The sequence below is a fragment of the Dermacentor andersoni genome, chromosome 8, assembly GCF_023375885.2.
Source record: "Dermacentor andersoni chromosome 8, qqDerAnde1_hic_scaffold, whole genome shotgun sequence".
Taxonomy (NCBI): domain Eukaryota; kingdom Metazoa; phylum Arthropoda; class Arachnida; order Ixodida; family Ixodidae; genus Dermacentor; species Dermacentor andersoni.
Genome location: NC_092821.1, coordinates 110,555,699 through 110,579,481, shown reverse-complemented (window position 1 = coordinate 110,579,481; position 23,783 = coordinate 110,555,699). Strand labels below are relative to the sequence as shown.

Sequence of the window (23,783 nt, the reverse complement as noted above, 5' to 3'; positions counted from 1 at the left end):
TGACAGAGAGCTATTAATTTTGTAAACGTCGTGCTTCAATTTTTTTCGAGCTTTCGAAATTTTTAAAATTCTTTCAATAAAATTCAGGCCCTAAATCGAAGTTCCGCTTCCAACTGTCACTAGAAGTTTACTTTCTCTCTCAAATGCAACAAATTTCATTAAACTCGGTCCAGCGGTTATCTCAGGAAAGCGTTTGTGCGTTTTACATATATTTGAATAGGACCCGTCGGAGTTTGGCCCGAGCTAAAGCTTCTTCTTAAGGACTATCCAAGTACGCACACAGCCAAAGCGCTTCATGCATCAGGCGTTTACTGCAGCGGGGCTCCTCCAGTGCGCTTCTCTCGGTAAATCCCCTTAAACTTCGTACAGTAGTGACACTCTCCTCCTCCACCTTCCCTCCTTCTCGTTTCTCCTCTCTTTCACACTCCCTCCACGACCGTGGCGCCGCCTACAGTGCTCCAGCGTAGCAACGCAGCCAACATGCGCTCCTCGCCACTCCGTAGACGCTTCTCGAGCAAAATTGGCGCAGATGCACGGCGCGAGGGCCCACGTGATGCTATTAGGCCAATAGCGACGCGGCGTCGGCCTCGGCCAGAGCGCGCGAGGAGGAGGCGGCATTCTTCAAAGCGTGGCACTACTTTACGAAGTTTAAGGGGCTTTATCTCTCGGGACACAACTGCGCCCTCTGCTGGTGCCACGGTGAACTCCGCGCACACGCGCTGGCACGGCGGCCCGTAGTTGGCTTCAGAGGAAAAGTTCATCGAAGAGCGACCCACGTTACCTAGGGGCGTGTACGCGCGTGAGCGGCCCAAGTTTGGAGGCTGCATTACCTTCGGCATCGGCCTATACCTTTGGCGAGACAGCGAGATACCTAGACAGTCGGAAAGAAAAGTGATCTGAGTATGCCCAGAATGCTTTTCGCATTCAAAGGAGATGGGGCTCGTGACGCAGGGTGAAAACTAGGCGGTCGTAAACGCGATCTGGCATGGGAGAGAGAGAGAGAGAGATTTCATTCCGGCCCCCTGTCCGGGGCAACTGTCATGAGAGAAGTCAGGAAAGTCTCTTGCAGACATTAGTCGATTGCAGACATTAGTCGAGGCAAAGGGAGAGAGCCTCCGTGTTAGCGGTAAGGAGAGAAAGAAAGAAAGAAAGAGAGAGAGAGAAACATTTATTTCATTCCGGCCCCCTGTCCGGGGCTACTGGCACGGGAGAAGTCAGGAAAGTCTCTTGCAGACATTAGTCGAGGCGAAGGGAGAGAGCGTCCGTGTTAGCGGTAAGGAGAGAAAGAAAGAAAGAGAGATAGAGAAACATTTATTTCATTCCGGCCCCCTGTCCGGGGCTACTGGCATGGGAGAAGTCAGGAAAGTCTTGAAAGTCATTGATCGAGGCAAAGGGAGAGAGCGTGAGTGTCAGCAGTAAAGCTCGCCTCCTGGCAGGACAGCCACGCGACATTTCACTTTATAGCTCGTCTAATAATTAGTCAACGTTTCAGATTCTTGCCGTGGAACGCTCCCTCAACGGCGTAAGTTCCAGCGCAAAAGGTGGGCCCTGGTCAAAGGCCCTTTAATGAACGTTACCGCGTGTGCCGGGGCCCATTGCGGCAAATGTTCTGTGGCGTCCCTAAAAAAAAATAAAATGAACCTCTTTTCTATGCTGCACCACTTCTCCCTTTTTTTTTACGTAATGCACAAAGCATCCGTTGAAACAAGCGTATGCGCTCTGAAGCACACCACGGTCGAGCAGTACTCCAAACAGCGCAACATTAATATAAATAACCTCAAACAGCCCCCTAATTGAAAATCATATCGTATTGCGAAAGCACAGGTCCGCACTTATCTCAGCGTTAATTTCTATTTACGCTATAACTCCCAAATACGGTTCCACATCACGCAAATTTAAAAAAATACGTATTCGCGTTTATTTCTGAACAAGGTGAGTATATTTAAGCAAAAACAATGAAACGCTACTCGAATTACAACTTTTTTTGTGTGTGTAGTAATAACAAAATCATTGATTAGGACTTCGTTCCCTAAACTCTCTGCAACTGTAAACTCCCTGCACGTATCATAACCGTTACGATGGGCGATAGATTAAGTTTCCCGACCATAAATCAATATTTCTACGAATAATTCCACATTTTAAATCAATATTTCTATGAATAAGAACGGCGTACTGCGGATACCTATGATACGTACGCAAGCTATATTACACGGTAAAAATCACATAAACGTTAAAGCTTTACGAAATCGCAAACGACCGTTCGCAGAAAACTCCGGCAAGTCTGGGAAGCGGGCCAGGCTTTAACTTGATTAATCGCATCGCCGGAGAGAAGCTGGAAGCCATGTTCTCGCTCGAGTTTAACCGAGTATACTACAACGATCGGCTCTCCGTTTTCGATCGCATCTGGTATCACCGCGCTCTCAGCTGGCACCTCAGATCGCACGGAAATTCATCCCTGGCCTTCTTTCGTGTGTGTCCTGCGCGCGCAAAGAGGTTGCGTGAGCCTTAAATAAATCGCTGAGTCATTTCCAATCAGGTTCGTTTTACTGCGACGCTCCGGCATCATAAGGGCGAGGTGTTAAGCTCGGCGAGATTTCTGCGTTTCCGGTCCCTTCAGGCCTCGACGTCTGCAGTTCCCTTTCCTTGGCAAACTTGACGCGACCAACCGCTGCCTTTTGTTTATGGGCAGGCATGGAAGGAAGCAGCAATATTTCGCTAGTTTAAAGTACGAAACAAAGAAAAAAGACATTGGAAGTTCTCCGGAGGAAAGAGAGACGTCGCGCAGAACAATCGCTGTCGGATGCTCGATCGAAGCCGGTATACAGCAGCCCAAGTGAAGACATTTGGCGGGAACGAAGATAGCCAGGGAGGGAAACTCCGCTGCGAATAAGGCGCAAGTAAGGCATCTGCCGCGCGCGGGAGGCATTCAAGCGAAGCGGCTGACGCGAGGCGTGACTTTGGCGCCGGTGGAGCGTTGCGACCCGGGTTTGGCCTTTAACCGCTTCCATAAATCCCGAATCTCCACGGGTGCGCCTGGGAAATAAGAGAACATCACGGGAAGAGGTTCTGGCGTAAGAAGTCGCGGTGAGGGTAAAGAGGGACGGGGATGGTGGGGAAGGGGGAGAGGGAGGGAGAGATAACGGTTAAACTGGGTCGAAAGCGTTCAGGGGCGGGCACTTTTTCTTTCGTTTACGATATACGGTGCCCCGGGAAACAGAAGCACTAGTGCTGCCTGGGTAGTTACAGGAAAATTGAGACATGGTTCGTGAGGTTAGGGGAGACGTAACTACGGCGTAGTAAGCCGCGATTCCATCACCGCTCATCGTAATTGTGACGTAGCAATTACAGTTGGTGATGACGTAGAAAGGGTACGGGATAGGCGAAATACAGGAAGTATGCTTTCTTTTTTTTACACTGCTGGGTGGGCCTACGCAAGGTGGCCGACATCCCGCTCACGCCACAATTGTGCCGAGCCTAAGCCTGCAAATTGCAAGTTTGTATAGTAAGGAAGAGATATCGCGGCTATAGCTAGCCGTATCAGCTCGTGCACTCTCACTTTGTTTCCATTTCTAGGGCGACATCCGCCATTTTGTGTAGCGCCAACATTATGTTTTGGGAGGCGCAGTTGGAGGATTTCGCATTTCCCCCTCACAGCAGGGCTGCTACTCGCCTAAGAATTCGTCCGTGGTTAGTATTCGGTGGCAACATTAGTAGTGACGTAGTTGTGACGTAGGCTCAACTACATCTGTTCGGTCGGTCACGTTGTGAAGCAGTCATAATTGCGCCTTCCTAAATGTCACGTAGCAATCAAGGCTTCGTCTACTGTCGTGTTATACCAGGCCGAGTCATCGAAATTCTCCGCCGAACTCCAATCGTCGTTTACGCAGCCGCGGTCGATCATTACAACTGCAGCTATAAGCAATAACGCAGTTTGCAACAAACGTATCACGAGATGACGCAAGTGTCGGCTGTGGATCGAAGTAGCATTCGGTAACTCATGCAGCTATCGTGCTCATGCACCTACAAACTCACCCATGTACGTCAAGTGCACGCGTGCGCTATCGACCGTCTCCAGACAACGCCAGACTTTGACGCCAAGGATGCCTTGAGTACCCACTTCCACAACGTACAGAAACAAAGAAGTAACCAGTTACCGTTGCAATTACTTCATCCAAAAACGCAATTAACGAAACTTAGCAGTCACTCTGTCCCAGGAAAGTAATTAAGCATTTCGCTCAAGCGTAATCGATTACTTTCACGTTACCTTGGTCCCAGCGTTTGTTAGCGAACGTTCAACAAATACATTAACTGTTGCGAGCTGGCCTGGCACTCTCAGTGCGTGCTCTGCAGTTCTTAACACCTCGTTTACCTTCACTGGCAGTTGCTTTTACAAATATTTAATTGGCCATTTCCTCTCGCTTTCTTGCGATGACATCCGGGCAACGAGACGGAAAAGTCGCTAGATGTGCGCGCGGGGGGCGAAGGCAGCGCCGCAACGTACGCACACCTTGAGTGCAAGATTGCGGTTATTCAACGGAGCGATGCTCGCGTCCGGGCCATCCACGAAGTGCGTCGCACCCTTGTTGCTGAGGCCTGGGAGAAGGCGCTTGCGGTATAGGTCCAGCGAAACGCTGAAAAAAACATTGGCCGCAGTTGATTCTCTTTCATCTGCTTCCGATGCAGCGATCGTTATCGATTCGTAGCAGTGCTCTTGTTCAAATTGCCGGCCAACATCTGGTGGAGCGTTAAGAGTACACAAATACTGAGCACCCGTGTTGGTCCGGCTGAAAAGAAGCAGCCGTGAGGCCGCTTGCCTGCAGGCACCAACTGCAGGCTTTTCTATAGTGCGCAGCTCCAGACAAACTCAAGTGCTCGAAACTGCGTCACCTGTAACAGTTCGTCTCGTCGATAATGTAACTGGTTACGTGTAATTTGTTATTGAAACAAAACGCAATTGAATTACGTTGCACGTTACAGAGCAAGAAAAATAATCGATCAATTACAAAACTACAGAAAACGTGTAGGTGGGTAAAAGAAATTAATTACATCTAGTTCCTTACGTGCGCCACTGCTTGAACAGACTGAACAATCGGCCTCCGACACCAGCGCAGTCCCTAAAGCCTAACAGCAGCGCTTCTACAGTACCTGAACGCGAAGTACTTGAGTGCCTGACCGTAGATCTACGTTGCACCTTGCTTAGTGTCTGAGAGTGATCTAGACTCATGTCTTCCCACTCCCTCCCACTCCTAGCCCCTTCCCCGCGTGTGGGGTAGAAAATTGGACAATGTATGAATAAACCACCCCGGCTTTCCGTCCTTCTCTCTTCCCTCGTCGAAGTTTATGCGCGTCTAATAACGAATTGAAGAAGATTGCCTCAAGGATGTTTAATATTTAGGAGACAAAGACGCTACGTAATGTCTTGCCCATCAAGAGCCTTGTTACCCACCGACTGTATTAAAATAACGTGCCGTACCTGCCGGACTGTAGTCCGCACACTGCACAAGTTTAAAGGTTGAAATTTCGTGGGTTGCGGGTTACCTACGGGCGCGGATTACACGTGACTTTATTTCTCAAGATCGGAGGCATGCTTAATGCAAGGGAGCCCAAGTTGGGCTTGGAAAATTTTCCCGGGGTAAATTGCGAAGTCAAATCAGGTCCGCCATGGTCGCCGCTGGACCCGAGCAAGGTTTCCTGCTCATGCTGGTGGTTCCGCATGTAAGCGAAAGCTGCCCGCGATACATGAAGGGGATGCTTTTCAGTTGCTAGGATTTGTGAGCACACATGCAAACCGCCGTGGCCAAGCGTGCAACGTCGTTTACACTGCACTTAATATATGCACGAGGCGCAGGAACCCTTGCGAGGACGGCCGAGGCAGCATGGTAAAGTGTAGCAATCAGAAATTATTTTTTTTTTATTTCACTCGCGTGCATCATCGTTAACTTAGAGCACGCGGAAACAACGAGCTTGCGGTTAAGATAGTTAGGCTCACCAACCCAACGGCGCCGGCCGAAGCGGAAAATTACGCCAAACTAGTCCGCGGTTGGGCGCGCACCGCCAGTCGCGTTCGCCCGGCCCGGTTGCGTAGACGTGGACCCGGCAGGCGAACGGGGCAAGCGATAGAAGTTGCGACGAGAACGCTTGCGTAGATTGGCGCGGCCGCCTAATTTGGGCCGAGTGGATGGCGGCCATTTGTTTAGTTCGCGTAACTCCCCGTCTGTACAAGACGAGGAACAAGAGGCCCCACTCTTGCGCTGACGAGCTCCGGGACAAAGGGAGTTGGCCGGGCTATTTGCAGCCTAATTGCGACCCGGTACACGGTCGGGAGCCGGCCAGACGTATGGTTCTGGTCAAGGCTGACTGTAGAAGCCACCGCACAGGCGTTAGCAGTCACGGACAGGCTTCTGCAAATGCAGGGTCTCTCCCCTACGAGAGGGCAACCGGCGTCGGCCATTCGTTTGTGGGCCGTCTCACGTACTGTGGGGTGCGAGACTTTGCGAGTTAGCTCAACCATGCAACAGCTAATGCGCGTCTCCTGATGGCCTCTAAGCTGAGCTTGAAGAGTGCGATTGTCACTTGCGTATTCGCACGTCCCACTACCGCCACGATCCAGTTGGCTCCCCGCTGTGCGGTCTTGACAAGACACATAGGTCAGCCTCCTTCTATATTTTTTTTTCATCTGCTGCTCAAGGTGCATAAACCTTTGTCCCCTAATGAGTGTCAAAAGTATTGGTTTACTGTTATTATTGTAACTTCTATTATTGTTTATTAGACACTGTAATAACATTCCGAGGACGCCTAAGCACTTCTTATGAGGTGTGAATGCGAAAGTAGTATTGTCCACTTGAACGCCGCTGAGCGGTCATTCGAGTCATGAACTCCTCGCCGGCAGGCGAGCGCAGTCAGACGCTTGGCGCGTTTCGATTTGACCTTACCGAGGCGCCGTTAGAACGCAGGCGAGAGCCTGCGCGGACAAGGAACGCGCGGATACAACACAGGATTCCGAGAGCGAGGGTTACGCGGCGTCGCGGCGATGCTCCCTCCCCCTCACGCAGTGCCTGGCGGGCTACTAGTGCAGCAGCTGTTCCCTTTGGCCCGCTCGTGCCAAGGCGTGCCGCAGCCAATGGGAGCTCCGTCGAGGCGCACACGTGACGTGACGTCGCAGCCAATGGGAATTTAGGTGCCGTTGCGCTGCCACAGACGCCGGACGCCGGCTTTCTTTTTTTTTTTTCACTCAATAAGCCATTGCATGCTTTCGCATCAAAAAGGAAGGCGGCCACCACGAAGCGCTCGATGACTATTCCTTTCTTTTTCGCGCTTGTGTGGGAAGGAATGTACGTTTACTGTGTGATTCGATCATATGAGATTGTTTAGCACGTGAAAGTGCAAAACATTCCGTCGAAAGGAGGCCTTGGGAGAAGACCTGATATTATAATAAATCCGGCGGCCGGCACTGGGTCCCCAGGGACAACGGACAGTGAAGAAATCAAAGCTATGACCGGGGTGGTCCCGAGGGTGTGATGCACAAAGTATCGTCGGTCCTCGATACTGGACGATCGGTATTATATTCGGCCGGCCCACCCGCATTTTCCTCCGGGGAAGACCATTGATGATAGGTGCATGCAGAAAGAAGTATAGGGGTCCCAAAATTTATGCAAGAAGTAATCTTGATAGAAAACCCAGGCTCGTAATTAAAAATTGTAAATTTTTCATTTATTCATATAGTGTACAGAAAAGAGTTGTGCATGGAATAGCATAGGGGATCAAAAACGGCCACCATGGCTTTGCTGACACGTGCGCACTCTTTCGTTGAATTTTTCCTCGACCCTTTTGCGTAAGGGTGGCTGAATTTCCTTGATACAGCGCTTCATTTCGTGCATCAAAACGTGGGTGGTCGTAGGCTTGTTGGCATAAAGCTTAGACATAAAAAAAATCCCAATCTCCTCATAGTTGATTAAGGTAAATCACTATTACGACCATATTTTGTACGAAAATTAAGAACTGTAGCTGCCATACGTTCGTTGTTTTCACAATATTGCGTAAGAATTAAAACGAGCTGTTCCTTCGTGTAGCTCTCCAACTTTAATAAACCTGAACTGTCAGCTGTCACGCTGTCTTTTCTTTTTCTTTTTGTTCGTTGGCGACACTTCAACGCAAGAATGGCGCAAAATTCCAATCTTGCGTAAATTTTGCGACAACTTTTAAACGACACATCTCAATACATTTAAGCTTCGCACGCCCTATGTGACCTTGGCACCTTCATTCTTATTTTGGAGTGGGGGGGGGGGGGGTGACGGAGAGAGTTGTCATGACTGGCGCAAAGCCCAGGGGTACATATCGAGTGCCGAATTTCTCTGTTCGGTCGCGCATCCGGCGGCATCCTATATGAGGGGACTCAAGCTGTCTGCTATGTAATCAATATAGGGTGGATAGTTTGGCTAGCTAGGGTATTGCCCTTCTCGCGAAAAGAAGAAGAAAAAGAAAAAAAACCTACAGCAAGGAAAGACGATAAACGAAGAAGTCGAACAAAATACAAGCGCTCATCTTATCTCTTGTACCATCTTGCGTTGCACCGGCCAATCATGCCAGTGTGTGATATCCCTCGCTGGAAAACACAGTCATATTGTTCGGTCACCCTGACCGGACTACGCGACAAACCGCGCAGGCGTGTATCCGATATCGCAAAGAGTGCCTTTCATTTAAGCACAAGCAATCAATCCTTGTCATTTCACCATAGAGAATTCAAATTCACTGATCATGCCTGTGATGTCTGTTTGGTTTTCAGGAATTTTGAGATACGTGATGTCTCCGCATATTTTCTTTTTTCCGCGCGAGCAATAAAAAATCGGTTGTGACTCGTGCGCTCATTTGTATTTTGTGTCATCTTAATTCTTCGCCTCTCGATGCTTCTGCACTCTACGTTATTTTAACGCGAGAACGTTAAGGAGCTCGTGTCGCAGAAAAGCCAGTGTCGTCGGCGTCGGTGTCGGCGGCGTTGGCCGTGAGTGATATTTCCCCCGAGATTGTCTGCTAGGCCAGACAGCAACAAAAACATACGCAGTGGTTCATATTGCCCCCGCATATCCGCTAAATACATCTGGCGAGGAGTGGACCGCGAACGCCATGCCCAGGGGACGAGGCAAGAAAAAGAAATAAAGAAAGCTTCGTGCTGTAAAACCCACATGATATAAACCGATGCGATCATACGAGCTTTCGATACGGGGCATACGGGTCTTCTTTAACAGTATATGTGTATACTGATGTGTACGTATACATGTATTATGTCTTGCGTGTGTGTATGTACGCGTCACTTGACACGCCATTCGTCGGTGTGGACGAGAGCGCGCCAAACAGTCACTGCGGCGGCGAGGAGACTGCAGAACGCGTACTGCGCCACTGTACTCGATACAGCGCGCCCCGGCTGACGCTAAAGGCCGTGTTGGCACGCCTTGACGACAGCCCATTTTCAGAACAGGCAGCCTTGGAATGCCGAAACGAACTGTCGTCGCACCGAAAGTCGGTCGAGGCTTTGTTGACCTTCTTACGTGGCAGTGGCCTATTAGAAAGGCTATAATGATGCCGTCCTTTTTTTCTTCACGCCTGTCCTTTTGTCCCCGCTCTCCTTCCCATCTTTACTCCCCCCGTCCCTTCCCCTAGCGCAAGGTAGCAAACCGGAGGCTTTAATTATGGTTAACCTCGCTGCCTTTCTCTCATTTGCATCTATCTCTCTCTGCGCGCCAGGCGTGTGACGTGTGGCCGCGCAAGTATTTCCAAGTTCTCACTGCAGGTAACCATTCATCTAGTGAAGACGTGGTAGTGCTGCGAACCTCACGAGTGCGATAGAATGCGGAAGGATCTGCTTGAATTTTTTTTTTTCAACGTAGGCGCGCTGTCACTATGAATGTAACGTACAGGACGTTCGCTATGCATGTAACATACAGGACGTCCCAGCTAATGTTAGCCAAGCTCTTAAAAGCAAGAAAATGCAGATCATGCGAGGACGAAACCAAAGGCATTCCATCAGCAGTGACGTAGCGCACTAGGAGCACTTTTCCTTCCCACAATTGAGCTATCCATAATTATGTCGTGTGAATTGACGAGATTTTTAATGACCTAATTGAGGGCGCGAATTTTCATGGAAAAGTAATAATTCATGTGTTTTAAAAAACACCCGATGCAGTTGTTCTACTTCTCGCGTAATTGTTTTTTGTTTTAGTTTTTTTTTTTGCGCGTTATAAAGAAAACACGCGAAACATGAAAAATCGCCGCACGATTACGGGTCCGCAGGGCCGAACACCAGCAGTCCCAGGCGTTACCCGGAAGAATCAACTCTGCTCAACGCCTCACTGATGATGATGATGATGATGATGATGATGATGATGATGATGATGATCGCCTCGCTCGGCGGCCGTCCGAAATCGGCGAGGCATCGGTATCGGCAGTGGTCACCGCGCGAACTGCGAGTTGCCTTTCCGCGTGAAGCGCGAAGCCAATGCTGTACATTGCTTCTGCATTGCTGCATTAGCTACATTGGCTACATTGCAGTGCATTGCAGTGCAATGCATGCATTCAGTAGTAAGACAAACGCATTGAGCAGAGCTAATTATTCCAAGTAACACCCGCCACCGCTGGTGTCGAGGCGCGCGGACGAGTGGTCATGCGACTATTTCTCGTATTTCGAGCGTTATATATATATGTATATATATATATATATATATATATATATATATATATATATATATATATATATATATATAATGAGGAAAATGTAAATACGCGAAACAGCACACTGAGAACCGCTGGATTGGGTGCTTTTAAAACGCTGGTATTGCTTTTCTATCAAAATCCGCACGCTCAATTGAGTAATTGAAAAGTTCGTAAAAATAACCTCACCTCATTACTGATAGTTCATTTATTAAAAAAGGTTCCTCCTCCGCGTGCTGTACGTACGTCACTACTGGCAGAATATCATTGGCTGCGTCCTCGCATATTCTGTATTTAATGTGTAATATCTTGGCTGACATTTGCTGGGACACGCTGTGTGCACACATAAAAGCGTGCGGCACTTATGGAATGTCGTACCGATCTATAACATCGGCATTCCAACATAAAGCTATTCGCGCCCGTCACGTGTCCGTGCCACTTACGTAAAACGAGAGACGTAATATACTGTCGTTTTCCGCCGACCACAACGCGAAAAACAAGTGCACAAACTCAATATATTAGTGATAAGCCAAAGACGCAATCGTCAGGTCATTTGCAAAGAACGCAAATATGGCATGATCTGTTTTTCTTTTCTTTCTTTTTCGTGCGCAATAAGGTATCCCAAGGGGGAAAAAAGGCAGGCTATGGAAGGCAGCTACAATATTTTGGGCATAAGTCGGCCAACTGCAAACTGCATTCCGTGGCTGCATGCCACAGAAATTCTGTTGGGTCGCATTTAATAACACCGACAAACCAGACCAATGTCATTTATTTAACCTAATTGCTTCGGGACACAACATTCTATAAACAGAAAAAAAATATATGTTTGTAAAGCACGCCGTCCGTAAACAAAACATACTGCAGCCTTGTTTTCCTTAACTTCTCGCTCAAACGCTCAAATATGAAAAAAAGAAAAACGAAAAAAGAACTTGTTAGAGCTTTCACACACCATTTTTTCTTATTCTTTCTTGACCTTCACAACCCACAAAGCAAGAATGGCCATATTTATGTACGGCCGTTCCTTTATACGGCCATATATATTTTTTTAGATGGCACCCCATATTGTTTGTGGGTCGTATATCCTCGGCCCCGGCGGCAGCAGTGACAGCGGTCCTGTCCGGACAAATTGGACGCCGAAAAAAAGTTTTGCAGCGCCACACGCGGCACCTCAGAAAGCGGCATGACATTTGCCGGCAGCACCATTTCTCGGTTTGAAAAGTTGGGCCGCTCTCTAGATAGGCGTGAGAAGCAGCTGACCAAAAACAGCTGAAACCGATGGCTTATACAACGGCAGTTCTTTTTTTTTTTCATTTAGTTGGGATCATCGCGTGGTTTCTTTCAAAACTTTTGAATGTGTTGAGACTGTGGCACCTTAAACATCTTCTCAAGCCGACGAATTCGAATACACGTACATACAAAAGCGTAAACCATTTTTTTACAGATACAAAGTCCCGACTCGTGCGCAAACCTGGAGTGGTTAGGAGCTCATGCATCAACAGTCTACTTAACTGTTCGTCAACCAGAACTCCACTGCAGTTAGTGTTCGTTCAAAACCAACGTTTTCAACTGCGAGCTTCGCACGCATGCACAAATCCGCTAATTTGCCTTAGTAAAAAAAAAAAAAAAAACGTGCTTCGTGAAGTTGCTAGGCCCTAACAAGGACCTAACAAGGGAACACCGCAAGGGTCGGTCATCTCGCTCACGCCATTCAACGTGGCAATGAGCGGACCGGCACGAAAACTGGGGGAAAGTGGCGGCATACAACACGCAACTTATGCCGACGACATCGCCGTATGGACCAACACGGCCTCGCTCAGCGAAAAAGAAAAGAAGCTGCAGAAAGCGGCCACCTGCACAATAAACCACGTTAAAGAAAGAGGACTAGCGTGCTGTAGCAAAAAATCGGAGCTCCTACGAGTATGGAGAGGAAAACAAAACCGAACCGTCCCTACCAGTGAAGAGCTGCGGCTTAGAGTCTACCTGCAAGGAACACCGATACCCGAAAAGACAATCACATGGATCCTTGGGATGTGGCTACAGTCAAACCAGCGCTGTTCCCAAACCTTTACGCTACTACATGCATCAACACTCCAAGTAGCACGCATGATCACGCGAGTCTCGAACGGACGCCATGGCTTGCGAGACGAAGACACACTCAAGCTAGTTTAAAGTCTCGTGGTCAGCCGAATGGCGTACAGCCTCCAGTACCGAAGCCACACCAAGAGCGAAATCGAACAGGCGGATCCCATAATACGCAAGGCGTACAAAACTGCACTCCGACTACCCCAAAACACCTCAACCGAAAATCTCCTAGCCCTGGGACTGCAGAACATGTTCGCAGAAGTAAGAGAAGCGCAAGTCACGGACCCAATGTGCAGACTTCAGCAGACAGCCGCAGGCCGAGCTCTCCTCCAGAGACATCGGCTACGTTGAGCAGATACGCGAAATCTCGAGAACCGAATCTATCTCCGACGAGTACCACAGGACGCTTAAAACAGCACCAATCCCAAGGTACATGGACCCCAACCTCCATAAAGGTCGCGGGGAGGCAAGGGCCGAACACTTCCAGAAAACATACGCTCCCCAAAAGACAACGGTGTATGTGGACGCAGCGATATACACCACACAAAGTGGAAGCAAGACTGCAGTAAGCAACGATGGTCGACTCGCCGCTGCGAGAGAGAACCAGTGTTTCGCTACAAGACCGCACGGTAGTAGAGGCTGAAGAAGTGGTCGTTGCTCTAGCGGCAACGGAGGGCTATCGGATCGGACAGTCGCTAACAATACTCTCGCACTCGCAAACAGCCTGCCGCAGCTACTTGTATAACAGAATCAGTCACCGAGCACTCCGCATACTCTGCTCGGTAGACCGTGAAACACGACAAGAAGCAGGCAGAGAACCATGCGAAGCGATCACACGCAAGATAGTAAGGGTACCGGGACACACGGAGGTGGCAGGCAACCAAGAAGCGGACAGGATAGCTCCAGAGTACACTAATTACCCAGCGTCCAACCTGGACCGCCGTGAGGAACCCACGCCTGCACCCAGAGAGTACTCGGCCATTTTAGGCAGTTACAGAGGCAGCAGGAAGCGGTACCCCCCGCCGCCCAAATCCCTTAGAAGGGACTAAACTGTCGCGTGGAAACAACTACAAACAGGGTCGTACCCTAACATTAATGTGCTAAGGAAAATGCAACCCACACTATATGAGCACAAATGTCCATGGTGCAATGAGAAACCCACATTGTACCACATAACATGGGCATGTCAACCAACTGACGTAGTCCCAATCATGCCACACCTAAGTGCGGAGCAGTGGGACGGACTGCTGTCCAGCGACTGCTGCGAAGACCAGCAAGTGCGGCGTGCGCGATGGACAGCAACAGCCAGCGGAGCCCTGCACTGAAGGCAGCCGAGCATTGCGAGAGAGGATGGACGAAGCAGCGGGTGAAGACCTCCGGGGATGACACAAGGGGGAAGACTCCCCTGAAGAATCCGCCCCAGCCGCAGAGTAACACAATTACTAGAGCTCAATGAAGTTTTCACTGACTCATTAACTCTGCTGACCAAGAACTGCGGAAACAGTTGGTTTACACGACGGCAGTTCTTCATTTAGTTGGGATCCTCGCGTGTTTTCTTTCAAAAGTTTTGAGCCTGTTGACACTGCGCCACCTTAAATTCTTCTCAAGCCAACGGATATGAACACACGTACACACGCAAACATGCATACGCGTAAAGGCTTCTTTGTTTTGTTTTACAAAGTCCCGACTCGTGTGCGAACCTGGAGTGATTAGGAGCTCATGCGTCGATAGCCTACTTAACTCTTCGTAAACCAAAACTCCACGGCGCTTAGCGTTCGTTCAAAACCGATGTTTTCAACTCCGAGCTTTGCAGACATGCGCAACTCCGCTAATTTGCCTTAGTAAAAACAAAGCGTGCTTCGTGAAATTACTAGGCCCGAGCACAAATAAACACAAAGTCGCGATGCAACCGCCCTGTTCAAGAAGGGAGCTCTAATCACTCGGTGCGCGCGTGACAGGGGCAAATTTTTCGGGGTTTTCAACGAAACTTCTTTAACTATGTCAACAAGTCACTGTCAAAACTACGCTAGCATGCGCTGCGTAGTAATATCTTCAGTTCGCTCCCCCATCAGAGTGAGCTTTAATCTATATATAAATGTAAATATTAATTATTTCAAATTTATATGAAAGCTCATATCGCGCTCATACTACCTGCCTCCTGTCGTACGACCTACTGAATGAGCAATTCAGTAGACAAGCCGTTTTCGAGCGTGTGAGGATAACGAATGCCCGAAGCCAAGGCCTCCAGTTTATGAGGCGCTATCCGCGTCACGTTCTGTGTACTTGGCCGCTCAAGGAACGAGTGTGGGTCGTCGAAGCAGTAAGTGTATAGCAGCAGTCTTCGGCAGGCGATCGAAGCGCTGAGTTAAATTTGTTTTGCTTACCTAAAGCGTCGGCTCTGCGAAAGGACGGACTCAACTGTCGCCGCGCAATTTTTCCGCAACAGCAAATTCAACGCATCGTCGGCAGCCACCTTGACTTCCTGAATGACTTTGTCTGCTTTTCTGCGAAGAGTCAACACGCCCTCGATGAACGAAATGTGAGATTCCGTGTTCATCTGGGCTGGCGTCGAAATCTCATCTTTAACTGCGATCTGATGTCCATCAGCTTTTCCAAATGAGCCGCATTGTATTTGTCTTTGCTAAGATGCCAGCTCGTCAGGTTGGTGTTAGTGCTCTTCATGCGACACGTGAGCAGTGCCTTGAAGATGAAAGATTGCGTTGGCGACAAGGAGCAAAGCGTTCCGCCGATTACGGTCGCCGGACGCGTAAGGCCAATCTGTGACTGTCGTTGGTCACGAGGATGCGACGGAACCACTGGTTACGAAACCCGAGTTGACGCGGACGGAGTAAGCGTCGTTGTCCATCGCCTGAGGAACCGAGGCGGCGTCCGCTGGTGGGGAAATCCGATGCCGCGTCGTGTCTCACTGTGACCCCGGACTTACACCAACTATTGCGATGTATCAAAGCTACGGCGGCGTAATTACAAACGCTGCGGCAAAATGTACAGACCAGCACGTGACCGCGGCTGCAATGGAACCCGTCTGCATTTTTCCTTTCCTTTTGAGCCAAGGCGCCCGACCGCACTTTCACAATATTAACGCTCCCTTCGTGCTACACGTGCTTCGCCGCTTACGTAGGGTCATCTAGGGCCGGTATTTTGTAGCGATGCCTTTTCCGATTCTATGCTTTTTCAGGCTTTTCGCGCTTGGCCAGTGGTCAGAGTTACGGTATGCCCACATTATCAACGGGATCAGGCGGCCGTGTGTGGTGGATGATAAGAATAGCATTGAATAAGGCATAAGGCATCGCTACAAAATAGCGGCCTAGCGCTGCATGGTTATGGGTGCGCGAACCGTAGTTTTCAAGACCGAATCCAATACAAACCAGAAGCGAATCCGACTCAAACGATGAATACTTTTCGAGCAGTTTTCAACTACTGAGCCGCAGTTCTCGTTACTATAATAATTAATTTATTAATCCGCAGCGTTAGCACATTTCCGCCATCACAGTGCACGTTGTCATACTTTGTTTATAAAAAGTACAAATGTTACAATAGGAGGAAATAAGTTTATTAGCACACTCTGGGCTGTCGCCGGAGAAGTCTGACCCCCTTAGCGACGGCTTGCTCCTCTTACGTAGTCTTGCGTGCTTTATTGCCATCTGTGTGAAATTTAACACTCTTCCCTTTTTTTTTCTTGCTTCAAGTTTATGCTTGAGCGCTTAGAGTTGGTGATTTTATATATTTGTGTTCACGAATATTGGCCGCTTGATTCGCAGATCACATCGCGTAGAGCAATATTCTGTGCGTTATTCAAAAGTTTAGAACATTCGCGAACCCCTGTCTTCTGCCGGTGGCGTGTAGGAAATACGCCTTCTCTTCGGAGTAGCCCTAATATACAGGCGCGACTCTGACGACCGAGGCGTCACGCAAAACCACCACAGTATCACTTTCTCTTATCCCTCTGCAGCGGGCTTCAGCGCCTAAATTTATCGTGGGTCCCGCGTCACCACGCAAACGCGACAGTGCAAAGAGAGAACTTCTCTCTTCCTCCTCCCATTTCAATCCCCCTTCCCTCTTCCCCAGTGCAAGACACCCTACTGGGCTCAGCCTGGATAATCTCCCTGCCGTTCACTTACGACCTCTCTCTCTCTCTCTCTGTCTCTCCCAACTCGGCCCATTATTTGCTACACGTCGCAGAGCCGCCGGGGAATCTGTTTCCGGACTCTTTTAATTAACGTGCGCAAGCAAACATTGCAGCCCGTCTAACGTCTGCCGCCGGGTCCATGGGCTCCCAGTTTCGCAGAAACGTCCCCGCGCCAGCGCAGGGATCGCGCGAGCTACTCGCTCGCGGTGATTTGCGTGCACGTGACACACGCAACAGGGCGCACCGTCCTCTCTCGCCAGTTCGTTAAGACGCCTACACTACAGCCGCGTCACACGGGCGGACGCACCGAGCTAGGCGCGACGACCGTTAACCATGCCCGTCACGCGTACAAGGTTTAATGAACAGGTGATCAGCGACCCCTTTAGTGTCGGCGCTGATGCAGCACCGCCGTAGGCTGTGGGGCGCGGTTGACTCTTGCGATGGAACCTGTGGGAGTGCAACGGACATGCTCCGGGCCGATGAGAGCAGGGCGTCGTCCGCTGTAATTGGAAACTGCCCCCCCTTTGCGGGAAGTTACACGAGTTGGCGTCCTGAGGTCAACTGTGGGAGGCTTCGGTGACCATTACACGGGTGCTTTGTTGCGTCGTGGAAGCTCGCGTACGAAGTTTCCTTTCGCCGATTCATTTAGCTACGGCACTGCGACGGGACTCCCGTGGTCCCTCCGGCGCAAGAACTCCGTTCTAACTGTCGATAACGTTGTCTGCGCTGACGAATGAAAGCAACGGTGCCTATGGTGATTTTTTATTTGTTTTCTTTCTTCTATTGAGGTTTCACTAGAAATATGCAATACAAACACACACGCGCGCGCACACACACAAAAGAAAGAAAAACACTGGCATCCTACAGTCAACGCGCGTAGTGTCAAGTCCGCGGAACGAATTGCAATTTATTTCGCGGAATTGTGGGCATACGGCGTACAGCGTTTCACAAAACAAACTCGAGAAAAATTGCAACAAGGACAGGAACTTCGTGCGTTCAATAGTATGTGCTTCGGCACCCGTAGGAAGTTATTAGCTTCGCATCATTCCGAATACACTTGCGGATTGATGTTGCATCGCGTTCTGCTAATCTCTGCTCATGAGTATTTGTACCGAAACGCAGGTTAAGTTTATTTCAAGGGTAGGCTCTCGTATTCCTGAACATTTTGCGTCTAACCAACCAACTTCAAGAACTTACGAGCGTACACACCCGCCGTGGTTGCTCAGTGGCTATGGTGTTAGGCTGCTGAGCACGAGATCGCGGGATCAAATCCCGGCCACGGCGGCCGCATTTCGATGGGGGCGAAATGCGAAAACACCCGTGTACTTAGATTTAGGTGCACGTTAAAGAAACCCAGGTGGTCGAAATTTCCGGAGTCCCCCACTACGGCGTGCCTCATAATCAGAAAGTGGTTTTGGCACGTAAAACCCCATAACTTAACTTACGAGCGTACATGTTTGTTCGCGCGTCTGACGAGAAACGAGGCCCAATTTCTCGGCTGCGCATTTCCGTAGCTGAACATTTCATTGAAGGCAGTTTCAATATACACGTCATCGCGTCGAGCGAGAGTGAACAGCGAGAACCCAGGGGTCGTCGTTTCTCTAAACTTGGTGAAGCTCGAAAGATGTGCAGAAGTGGGCCATTGCTACACCAGGAAGCATTGTTCGCCCTTTCTTGAAGGACGAAGACGGGGAAGAACATTTCTTTCCCGATCCATCGTTTTGTTCTTGCTTTTTTTTTTACTTCTTTCGTTCATTTTTTTTTTCTTTTTCGCTGATTTGGAACTATCTCGATATTCTGCGGTAATCCGAGAGAAAGCGCACCCTTACAGGTCAGAGAGAGCTTGACGCTAAAAGTCACAGTGACGTCAGCACGTAAGAGAAGCATCGGTAGCATGTCACACTTACCGCCGACAAATGTTGCATCGTACGCGACAAAAAGATAAACAGAAAGAAAGAAAAGTGTCACGTCGCACTGTCCCCGTTAAGGAAGACCGCCCCTCTTTCTGCGTTTATGTAAGTCGAGGCAATGTCGGCGCAGCGGGTGTCAGATAACTCATTACGGGTCAGCCCGCCTTACATAGCGCTACACTGCTCTCGCAGTTACCGTCCCTGATACCTCATATAAACAGGTTAGGCTCGGTTGTCGCATCTATCGGTAAACTCGTTCTGCCGATGCTACGACCCCGGATACGTGGCGCACTCTCAGAACACGGGCACATGTGTCGCGTATCCGCGGCGCCACTCGAAGCACCGAAGGAACGTGTTATATTGTCTTCCCACACACGCGATCGCGCACGGGGGAAAGCACTCGCTTCTCTTCATCCCGGGACGGCGGCTAAGTTGTAGTCGGATCTCTGACGTTCCTTCGGCATTCCGGGCGTTCCTGAAGAACAACCAAGAACGCTTGCTTGAGGAGGAACAAAGCACGTTCGCGAGAAGGCGACCGAAAGAACGTCGCGAAAGAGTGGAATGGAGGGCGTAACCGAGATGCGGCCCATTTGATGAATCCTGGAGACGTCGGCCTGGTGGCGCAATGCCTGCGTAGTACGCTGTTCAAGGTGGGGGACTGATGAGAATATATTGCTTGTGTGCTGGCCGCCCTCTTGACCTGCAACGTTGGTTACACGGGTGTTTTCAGCGGTTCGTGCTGGACTTTACGTACGAACCGAACTTAATTGATTCGTGTGCGTTTTGCGCTCTTTGTGCAGTTCTGTCGCAAATTGCATCATTCGTGCGGGCAACCTTTCGAAAAAAGAAGAAGAAAGGTTGTTTCTGTGTGTCGCTCACAATAACTATGTCACTAATGCTTGTTTCTTTTTCTTTTTTCTCTCTCTCTCTCTTTCTTTTGCTCCTAAAGTCGCGTGCGCGAATAACTCTGAACGTCTTCGCAGCTGCCATTGAACAGCTTTGTGACTGTGGCGTTGCGTTTTCGAACCCGGCCGCGGCGGCCGTATTTCGATGAGGCCAGAACGCAAGAAATGCCAGTGTAATATACGTGACAACAACACGGACCTAAATCCTATAGATTTAGGTCCGTGTTGTGAACACGAGTTTGGTCAAAATTAAACACGCGTCTCCCCCAAACTACGGCGTCGCTCACGTTGGGATCGTGGTTCTGGCGCGTAATACCGCAGAATTTCATTTTTATTTCTCCAATCTAGAAGCTTTCGATAATCCGTGTGTTGTTTTACGCGAATGAATTTCCTGCGCACCGAAAAGCCGCAGGAAAGCTCTTGCCGGCCGATGGATTTGCTAGGGGCAGTGCGTGGCACTCAGCGCAAGAAAACAAAAAGGTAGAAACGTGGGGAAACAAAAGAAAATGAACGATAGAGCCGTGTAGACGGAAGGTTGACAGGTTAAAGAGAAAGAGGCGCGAATTGCTAAAGGTCACTTCCTGGGTGCCGTAAAGGGCATCGCCAAAGCGAATGAACACTTTCTCGGCTCCCCGACTGTTGCTGGAATTCCTTTCCTCCTACCGGGCAATCCTCTCCACGATCCAGACAGACGGCGCGGAATTGCCGTGTACGATGGCCCGTTATGAGCTTCGCGCCTGTCTTCTTCCCGCGCCGTTCTCGGGCGGTGTCTTTCCCCGCGTGGCTTTCTTGCTGCGCGGGGAAGAAGCGCTGAGAAATGAAGGAAGCAAAGAAATCCAAGTCATTCCGGCAGTTCCGACGACCGCGCCCCTTCCGCCTTTCCCCGTACACCGACAACCGAGAAAATGGATGTTCGCTGCACTGATGGCGTTGTTCTTTCTTCTAGACACGCAAAAGTCCGAGGTTGCAAAAAAAAAAAAGAGGAATTGGCCTCCAGTATAAAAGAAACAGGAGGCATAGCGAACTGAACGGCGAAGTTAGGCCTCGTAAAAACCTCCTGTCGTCTTGAAGCCTTCACGAAACGTCCACGCTACCATAAACGCCGTTCGCCGAGAGCTTCCTTGTTGGTCGGTCGACGCATTTGTTTGTCACTTCTCATATTTTTGTGTTTTCTTCTTTCTTTTTTGTCAATAATTTTAACATCACAGTTTTTTGTGCAAGAAGAGTATACGGATATATGCGGTCAGTAAGGAGATTTGAGGTGTCTGTGCGGTTTAGACTTCGTGCAATTGATAACGAAAAGCAGCTCAAGTTGTCGGCACTGCCTGAGCAAAAATGTGATTTCTTTTATTCGGCGTGGCGACGGGAGGAGAGACATTGGACGTGTCTAGAGTAGTCAGCATAAAGCTCGCAACGCTTACTTTTTTAAAAAGCCCCGTAAACATTATCTGCAGTTCACAGTTCAGTTTACATCTCTTTTAGTGCACATTAATGGTCGAGATATTCCGCGCGCTCCAGAGACCATGGGTCGAATTCATAAAGCTTTTCGTTCGTTACTGCTGTTTTTCATTGGTTGATCCCTTTCGCTAATAATATGTCCAAAATCACTATTGGCTGGCACGAACGCTTTTAGCGTAAGAACTTTTTGCGAATACGGGCCCACATTTGTCTACTCTACTATAGCCTGTTATTAAGTGCCGTAATGTTTACCAGCTTATATGTCCGGTAAAACTGTTATGGTTTGTTCGTATAGCTTTCTCATAATTTGCTATCGCAAGCGGTGCTCCACCTTTCGGTATACACTTCGACTTTTATTTTTTCCCACCATGCATGGTTGTTTACAAGCTCGCCCAAATGTGAGCTCGCATGGATGCAATTGGGGCCGCGCTACAGTTGAGGCAGATATTGCGGCTACGCAAATGCACCCTCCCCCCCCCCCCCCCCCCCCCCCCCGTGGTAGTGCAGTGTAAATCCACAATTTCATCGCGTATTTCTTCTTCTCTTCCTTTTCTTATCTGCATCTATCGCGTCAACGTCGAACTTCTACAGCCGTGTTATCCCACGCCATGTCATGTTCGTAATGCAGATTCAGCCACGCCGCGTCACCGTATGAAAGAGCGTCTGACCAGGCGCCTAATTTTTCCGTGAACGGCAAAAAAAAAAAAAAAAAAAAAACACGGGCAGCTCTACGTTGTTAATATACCGTATTAATGACCCGCCGTGGTTGCTCAGTGGCTATGGTGTTGGGCTGCTGAGCACGAGATCGCGGAATTGAATCCCGTTCACGGCGGCCGCATGTCGATGGGTGCGAAATGCGAAAACACCCGTGTACTTACATTTAGGTGCACGTTAAAGAACCCCAGGTGGTCGAAATATCCGGAGTCCCCATGCACTATGGCGTGCCTCATAATCAGGAAGTGGTTTTGGAACGTAAAACCCCACAATATTTTTTTTAAGTATAACGTATTAATTGTTCTCGAAAGAATGTCATGACATCGTAGACGAAGCAAGAGAAGGGCTAATAAATGAGCTAGTTGGTAGATGACATTGTGGCATCACATTACCATCACGATAAAGAGTGGACACCAAGCGATTGTGGTGCCTGCGTCTCCTCCCTGCGTCTCCTGCCCGTGTCCCCGTTTTTATCGCGCCGATTACGAAAATCGACAACAGTTTAATCGCAGATATTGCACGGCGTTGTAGTTGCAGTCAATAACCACGTTCGACTTCAACGTTCGCGCGAAGCGTCGCCGGCCACGTAGTCACAGACATGCAGGGTCTTCTTTCCTTTACAACAGGACTAATATATAAGACGCCTAAACATTCATAACAAAGTTTGGTTGATTGACAGATGCGCCAGAAGGTGTCGCCACGAGTGCTGCTATGTCGCATGCAAATCACTGTCAACGTCTGTATTAGAGTATTACCGTATTCCTGTATCGCTGGCGAGAATATGGCATAGATAAGAATCTCTATTAACTATTTTGCAGTTGTACGCCTTGAATTAACACGGTAGCTATAGAGTATTCGTAAAAAAAAAATTGGCAGTGGCTTAGCTCGGCTATGCCAGGATATACGTAGCGAATGCTAAGGCACAGGCGCCTTGGTTAATCTTGATTGCAAGTCCAGGTTAGTCTGGTTGTCTGGCTACGTTGCGGCGTTTAGCCAGTCGTTCGGCGCGCTGTTCGTCTGTTTCCTGGGCGATTCGTTTCCTCTTCATCTCGTTCCGATGTCGATTGCAGGCGTCGTCCTGCTTATCGGAATTGTCGCCGTCCATACTGCCGCCTCAACTGTGGTTGCGGCGCACGCCAGCTCTCCTTTTCAATCCTCCGACATGTTATCAGGCATGCGACGCAGCTGGTGAAGCGAGCGGAGACAAGCGCAACGACGAGGAACGCGTTCTGACGTCATATGCCTTCTCGGAGCACCGCCACGGCGAAATCGCAAGTTCGCGGCCAGTAAAGCTGTCGCTTTAAATATAGGCAGGATTAATGCCACAAAGGATCTAATACTATGAACTATACCCGAATAAGAGCCCACAAGCTTTCTTCCTTTTTTTTTTAGGTCTAATCGTGGTCAGCGTTCCAGGCAGCAACATCGCGTTCACCAGGCCAGCGTTCCGCAGTGGGCCGAGGCCTTTGAGTTCTTCAGCAACGCTGCAAAGTTGCGTAATTCACAGCATGGCATCGCCTTCCACTGTGCGATATTTCATTCGGTGCGCAAGCGCGCGAGACGTATTACGGGACAGTTCCCTAAATGAAGAACCATATATCACGCTTACGCAACTAGCAGGGCGCGAGTGGTATGGCGGCACGTTATGTTGGAGCTTCTACTGCAAGCCCTATTCGGTTTGTAATTAACAGGCTGCGCGCTGGGCCATATTTAACACGTACTTAGTACTGCAAAACGAAGGGAATATGTGGATTAAACGTGTCTCACGAGATTGTTCAGCCCCGTTCTACATTTCATGCTTTTTCTTTTCCCGTTTTGGATCTAGAGCCGTGACATTTCCTCGACTTTCCCGCGCCGTGAAGAAAA

At 49.3% G+C, this 23,783-nt stretch overlaps 1 protein-coding gene across 1 annotated transcript in view; it reads right to left on the bottom strand.

Annotated features, from left to right (window-relative positions):
• The window catches only part of LOC126529220 (allatostatin-A receptor-like), a 92,146-nt gene that overhangs the window by 53,858 nt on the left and 14,505 nt on the right, over positions 1–23,783 (bottom strand). The window lies entirely within an intron of this gene.